The following is a 7,571-nucleotide window of genomic DNA, read 5'->3' as shown; positions in this document are numbered from 1 at the left end:
CGCGCGCGCATGTGTAAATTTCTATGAGAGAATAGTTCCTGAATATGAGGTCTTTTGTTAGAAAATTAACAAGATCTGATTAAATATATAATCACTTTCATTACAGTAAAACTTTGTTTCAAGAGTGAATTAGGAATTTTTGCTGTTCTTGAATTGCTGGGCAAATTGTTAATAATGCTGTTTGTTTTTTGCAGTAGTTCTACTTCTCAACTTTTGCTGTACAGAATTGATTTTTAAAATAACAGCTTTAGTGAGATACTCACATATCATAACGGTTCATCCATTTAAAGTATACAATTTAGTGGTTTTTAGTACATCCACAGAATTGTGCATCCAGTACCAAAATCAATCAATTTTAGAACATGTTCATCGCCCCAGAAAGAAACCTCAGAATCATTAGCAGTTACTCCTACCAATCCCCCAGCCCAAGGAAGTTAAATATTAATCTGCTTTCTGTCTGAACGCCTCTTCTGGAGCTCTCATATAAATAGAATCTTGTAACATGTGGTATTTTGTGACCGGCTCCTTTCACTTAGCATAAAGTTTTCAAGGTTTATCCAAGTTATAGCATGTATCAGTACTTTATTTCTTTTTATTGCCAAAAATAGCCCATTGTGTGGCTATATCACATTTTATTTATACATTCATCATTTGATGGATGTTTGAGTAGAGTAGTTTCTACTCTCTTGACTATTATGAATGATGCTGCAGTGAGCATTTCGTAAAAGTTGTGTGAACATGTGTTTTCATTTCTCCTGGATATATATACCTAAGAGTGAAATTGTTGGGTCATGTGGTGATTCTATGTTTAACCTATAAAATCAGTTGTACAATGTTGAATGTTATCACTACTTGTAGAATTTACTCTGGTTGTTTTGTTTGCACAGTCTGAGTTATGTCATATGGCCTTCACAGTTATTCTATATAATAAATGCTATTCTGTTGTTTATCTGCTGAAGTACTACTGTGTATTGGGTGTTTGTGCAGTTTTGTGATCTCGGTTTTGACCTGGGCCTGACAAAATTCTTTTAGCTAGGTTGGGTTAGAAAATGAGAAATAAGGAGTTCAGTTTTATTATTTTTTTAATTCCATAGAAGTAGTTAATGGAGGTTTAAGGACTGGGACTGACAGTAGAAACTGGGATTGATAGGAGCTTACAGATTTCTGGCTATTAGTATTATACGCTGAAGAAGTGTTGCTGATACCACAGTAGGGTTTTTTCCTTTCTTATTTGTAGTCTTGGGTCATTGTATAAATATCTGCCTTAGAGCATGCTTACTTTATCTCAGGGATCAGGGAAAATTACTGATTAGCACTATTGATTGATGTCATACAAGCACTGCTTGTCCCCAGTTTCTGAAAAGGCATTCATAAAAAGAGATTGCTTCAGTAAAAAATTCAGCAAAATTTTTTTCTGAAGTTTCTAAAATAGATCTTCAGATAGAAAAAGGCTAATCTCATTTTGCAGCCAAAAAATTGTTAATTCTTTATTGTTTCTTTGTTAACTGCTCCCGCACCCATGCTTTTAAATCCCATTGGCAGCTTGTGAGCTTGTTGGAATCTGGTATACAACAAAGGAGGGTACTGCTGACAGTTAGCAAGCAGGATTGGTCCCTAACATGGCTTCAACGGAGATGATTTTAGTCTCTGCTGAGTCACTTTTACTGTCTTGCTTAGGTCCCTTTGTGACCAGTTTTAAACTTTTGTATCCCCCAGTTCTGGATTTAGGGAAAGTCTGTGCCAAAGACTGCGTTTGTTTTCTGGGTCATGATGTTGAACTAATACCATATGCTTCAAAGCAGACTAATTAAGTAAAATTCATACGAATAAAAGACATACCAGTTTTATAATTATAGCTGATACTTATGGAGTGTGTGTCTAGATTGTGACAAGTGATGTATTTTAAGGAGTTAATAGATTTTCTCATTTAATTTCAGATTAAGGAAATAATTTCTGAGCTGAGAGATTATCTAATTTATCTGTAACATATTCCATTTTGAAAATGTAACTGTCAAATGATTTATAATTTGTTTCCCATAGGTGTCTTATGAGCATATATAGGGAAATCTGTTATTTCCCTGGACAGAGAAAATAGTAGAAACTCCTTATTTTATTAACAGGTAAAAGTTATTTTGCCCAAGAAATCTTAAAAGGCATTTTAAGGAAATGTTCAGGCGTTTGTTAAAACCTTTTCTATGAAACTTTTTATTACAATTTTTAAAACTTTTCTCCCCTTTCTTCCAATGTTGTTTTTACATCTAAAAGCTAGTTTGTGTTTTTTAAAACAGTAAAAATATCTGACAACAGTGTCTTTATGGAATTTGCCTAGTGTATATTTTAGTATAAAATTTTGGGTTTGATTCCCAAATTAATGGGAAAATTATATAAGTTACTGTCCTATATATGTTGAATCACATCTTAACTCCCTAAGAATGAAGATATTGTTAGTGAGTAGAGTGCCATAAGAAAATATAAGGATTTTGGACTGAGATACAGGCCATTACTGAATTAAANCTTACTCTAGGCATTAATTTCAATTTGTTGAAGACTCAGAATCTTTGTTCCTTTATGCCTTCAATTTTGCACAGCCTGCTTTGAAAACTATGCTATTTATTGTTTACTGAGTAAAAATGAAATCCCTTTTCCTAACCTAAATTGGTCACATTTTGTATTTTTCTCCTCTTCCCTGACATGATTCAGATGGGGCTGGTTTCTTTCCTGTACTGTTACAAATAGCATTCTCAACGCTGATCCCTGGGATTTTGTTTTATGTTTTTTTTTTCAATTATTGTTTTTAAAAATATCATTTTTTTCTACAAAACAATGTTTGGTTCTATCAAATATCTATTTTGGCAAAGGAATATGTATTACTGCTGAGTTAGACTAGGACGTAAAAAATAAAACTGAGCAAACTTATATTTTTCTCTTGATAGTAATTACCCCAAAGTTTTGAACAGCTGAGCTATTGGAAGAATGGAGCATGTTTTTATACATTTTTTTTTTAAAGATTTTATTGGGGAATTGGGAGCGGGGGACAGAGTTGGGGAATCAGGGAAGGGGAGCAGACAAGTTGCTGTTCTTCGGTTCTTCAGTCTAGTTGTGGAGGACGTCACCTCACTGGCCCATGTTGGTATTATCACTGTGCTCTTCCCGGGTGAGGCAGATTGGTTGCTGGCCTCTGACAGCCGCTCACAGTGGCTGCCAGCCCCACACGGTAGCTTATGGTAGCCTACTGTAGCAGGGGCTGCAGCCTACGCCGTCGCCAGCAACTCATGGCATTACAGCTCCAGGTTGAGCTGTTGTTCACCATCTTAGCTATAGAGGGCAGTGTCACTGGTCCTCATGTGGGATCCGAACTGGGGCCCTGCTGCACAGAGCTGCATAAGCCAGCTCTTAACCACCGCGCCACTTGGCCGGCCCCATTTATTTTATTTATTTATTTATTTATTTATTTATTTATTTATTTATTTAGAACATATTTTTAGTGCTTTGGAATCTTTGGGTATTCACCATTAGTAGTAGAAAAACCTTGAGCAAGTTACTTAATTTCTCAAGCTCCTTTCCTTTGTTGAGTGATGGTTTAGATAATTTCTAAAGCCTAGATGTTTTGCACACAGCAGATGCCCACCCAGTAAATGCTCCTTTTATTCCCAACCCTTAGTCTTTATTACTTTTTTCTTGATTGTTGCTTAATTTCTTATAAATTAATAGAGGACTTTATATATATATATATATATATTTTAATACAATGGTAAGTTCTTGAAAAAATATGTAACATTAACCATGTAAAGTTAAGCTGTGGCATGTAATCTATGTTGTGACAGCCTGGGGAAAGGACTTAGGAAAGGGCTTTGGTAATAGCTTGGCAGATTTGTTTTAAAATCATATGAAGACTGGTCTTGAGGTTTTTAGTCAATGACATTTATTTTGTGGCCTGAATAAAATAGTATGTGGTTTCCTGAAATATCTTTGTTTTTTATTTTTAGTAATAACATTATATTTGTGTTTTGTGAAAAAAAATGAACTTGGAGATGTTGCATTGACAATACTGACCAAGAATTGGTTACATGGAAATCCTGTTTTTATAATTGGGAAGTCACAATAGATATCCATGTGTTTTGAAAAGTTTTGTTTAAAAAAATAGAATTATTTAGTGCTTATTTATTAAGAACTTATGTGCCAGGCACTGGAATAAGCACATTATGTGCATTTTCCCTTTTAAAAATTTAAACAATCTGCCTAATTAAGTAGGTAGTAGAAGTATCCTCAATTTATGGATTAGAGAACCTGAGGTTCAGAAATGAAGCAATTTGCCTAAGGTCATACATACGGGTTGTCATCTACTTGAATCAGAGACAAAGTTCTTATTATAGTATTTAAGTATTTCCTTTAATACTAGCATACTTTTATGTCACATTAAATAGTCCTACCTATTGAATTTAAAGATTAGAATATTTATTGAAAATAAAGTTTTGATTCTGAGAACTGGAAATTGAAATATACTTAAATTTGCTGAAGGTCTTCTAGAATTTTAAATTACCGTATTTTATGTATTATGAAGTCAAGCTGAATATGATAAAGTATATACAAGGTTTGGGGGTGATTTTTTATATAGTTTTAGATACAGCTTTAGATATAGTTTCCTTTTTGTCTGGTGAAGTAGCCCTTTTTGCCATTATGTTAAAAGAAATTTGTTTTAGTAGGGCTGTAAGATTCAAGGATTTAGATGCAATTTTGTCCTGTAACACCTTTGTTATTTTGGAGGGGGTGGGGTAGGGAGGGTTGAAGTACTCAAGTTTTATTTAATTGAATTGGTAATTTATTAAACCTTTTGGTTTAGACTTTGTAGAAAGTCTTTCTGAAACATACTGTATTACTCTAAAATGTATTGATAACTCAATGTAGTAGTGTATATCATTTTCTTAAATGTGGTACTTCAAAGGGTGATATTTTTAAGAGTGAAAGATTAATTTTATATAACGTAGCTGTAGTAGGATGAGATAGGCTTTCAGGTGTACTAACTGCAGGCTGTGTTCTTAAATACAGTGTTATCTTACGATTTTATTGTCCTCAGTGTTCTCAGAATGAATTTTTTTTTTTTTTAGCTGAGCCATCCTGCCGTCTGCTGGCAGCTCAGCGGCAGCTCAGCTCAGGCCGGGCATCGAACCGCTGTTGCTCAGAGCTCTCACTCTTGAGAGCTCTTAACCAACTGAGCCACTCGGCCAGCCCCAGAATGAAATTTCTTGAGTTAAGATGGGGAAGAAGAATAATCTGTATTAACTAAAATATTAATATCTATTTAGTAGGAATTTTGCTATACTGCTTTCCTATAGTAAGAAATCCTTCTTAAGTGANTAAAACATCAAGATGGTGATTTTGGTCTTGCCAGTTTTAACATTATAATGTCTCTTGACAGGCCTGCATCTCCTGATGGGGCAAATGCTATGATAATCCAAACTGTTTTCCATGCCTCCCAGTCTCTCCTCTTGTTCCCCTGCAGCCCTTTCTCCCTTAGCCCAGACTTCACTAGGGACAGCAGAACAAAATCAAACTGATTTCTTTCTCTGTGTTACCTCACATCTCTGTTTTCCTGGACCATGCACTCATCTCTGTTTCTCTATTGGCTAGGATGTAGTAGGTTAGCAAATAATACTTTGATTTTAAAAGGAATCATCTTAGAGTAAAATAATATAACAGTTTTGATGACATACTTTGTTGTGAGTAAATGTCGATAGACAGAGGGAGAGAGACTCTAATGGAAACGTGAAGCATTTGGTCTTGATCAATTAAACTTTGCCAGAATTCAAAGAATTTTAATACAACAAGAACTAACTTGTCAATGTTCTTTTTAAAAAGTATCATCAACATTCAGTTAATGTCTCTTCCACACATAATAGTCTTTAATCAAGCTTGAATAAACAGAATAAATAAAAGGATGAACCCCTCATTAGAAGATACAAGTAAGCCTTGCTTTGATATATTTAAAAAGTATTTGAAATGGGTCAAGTGCTGGCAGAGATTGCATCAGCATTAATGACCTACCTAAACTGGTTTAAATTTTATTTTTAATTTTTACCAGAATAACATGGATACATGGTAGTGAATCAAATAGTTCAGAAGAATTTAAGATGAAAAGCGAGTATGTCCTACCCACTCTTTCCACCCCAGTCATATCCTCAGAGGGAACTTCTGTTTTTAGTACTTCTAGAAGTTACCTCCAGAACTATAAGGAATATGCTTATTTTTTAATATATTTATTTACCAACTTTAGATAGTATTTATTCTTTACTATAAAAGATGATGATTTTAGCTCATTAAGTTTCCTGCCCTTACCTTCTATTCTCTTCCTCTAAATGTTTGATAGTTTTTTTTGTAAATGTTTTTGGATCGCTGGTTACTTCCTTTTTAAACTTTAAATAATATAGTGCACTATTTTTATATCCATACCCTTGGCCATTTATACTTAAATTTTATGTTGTCAAGCTTGTTAAAGCTTTCTTTTGGCTCTGTAATTATAACGTATTCTAAGATTCAATTATATGCTGATTCTAAAAATTATAAACTGGTAAAGACCTGAGTGCTCAGTTTGCATTGCTTCACTCCATTGTCACACTTTCTTACAATATATTGTAATATACTTAAATATATTGATAAATATTTATATATTTATATTTATATATAATATACAAGGTGTGATCAAACAATACAGTGGATGTTTAAATAAAATTTATTAGAGTAAAAGACACATTGCCATTAACCCCCCTCAAAATACTCCCTCTCGCTTTGAACACACTCATCCCATTGTTCTTGCCACTTTCTGAAGCAGTTCTGGAAGTCCTCTCTCATGAGTGTCTTTAGTTGCGCTGTTGTGATTGCCTGGATATCCTGAATCATTTTGACTTTGGGGAAGAGGCAGAAGTCACACTGTGCATAAGTCATACAGTGAATAAGGTGGATGAGGACACACGGTAATGTTTTTATTTGATAGAAATTATCTACCAGAAACAATGTGTGATATGGAGCACTGTCATGATGGAGGATGATTTACGACACATGTTAAAACACACCTCTCATCCGTAGTTCACACCCGACTGACTGCACCCAATAAGTTGAAACTTGTCACACACGGTTACTAGTTCGACACGCCACTTCTCATATTGAAGATCCCTGCCTTTCTGTTAGATGGCACTTGATAGCAGCATTCACCGTATTTGTGATCACAACAGAAAGCCTCCCAAGTCACATCATTTCTGGTATATGGCAATTTCTGTCATAAAAACATTACGCTGTGTCCTCATCCACCTCATTCACTGGATCTGGCACCATATGACTTCTGGCTCTTCCTTAAAGTCAAAATGGCCATGAAAGGTAAACGTTTTGAATCAATTCAGGACATCGAGGCAGCCATGACAGCGCAACTAAAGACACTCATGAAAGAGGACATCCAGGGCTGGCCGAGTGGCGCGATGGTTAAGAACTGGCTTGGGAAGCCAGAGGGCCCCGGTTCGGATCCCACATATGAGGGCCAGTGACACTGCCCTCCACAGCTAAGATGCTGAACAACAGCTCAA

The 7,571-nt window shown here is 35.0% G+C and overlaps 1 protein-coding gene across 2 annotated transcripts in view; it reads left to right on the top strand.

The window, feature by feature from the left end:
• The window catches only part of NCKAP1 (NCK associated protein 1), a 103,867-nt gene that overhangs the window by 3,044 nt on the left and 93,252 nt on the right, over positions 1-7,571 (top strand). The window lies entirely within an intron of this gene.

Source organism: Hipposideros armiger, unplaced genomic scaffold (genome assembly GCF_001890085.2).
Source record: "Hipposideros armiger isolate ML-2016 unplaced genomic scaffold, ASM189008v1 scaffold_338, whole genome shotgun sequence".
Lineage (NCBI taxonomy): Eukaryota > Metazoa > Chordata > Mammalia > Chiroptera > Hipposideridae > Hipposideros > Hipposideros armiger.
The sequence above is the reverse complement of the archived record's forward strand: the minus strand, read 5'-3'. Positions and strand labels throughout refer to the sequence as shown.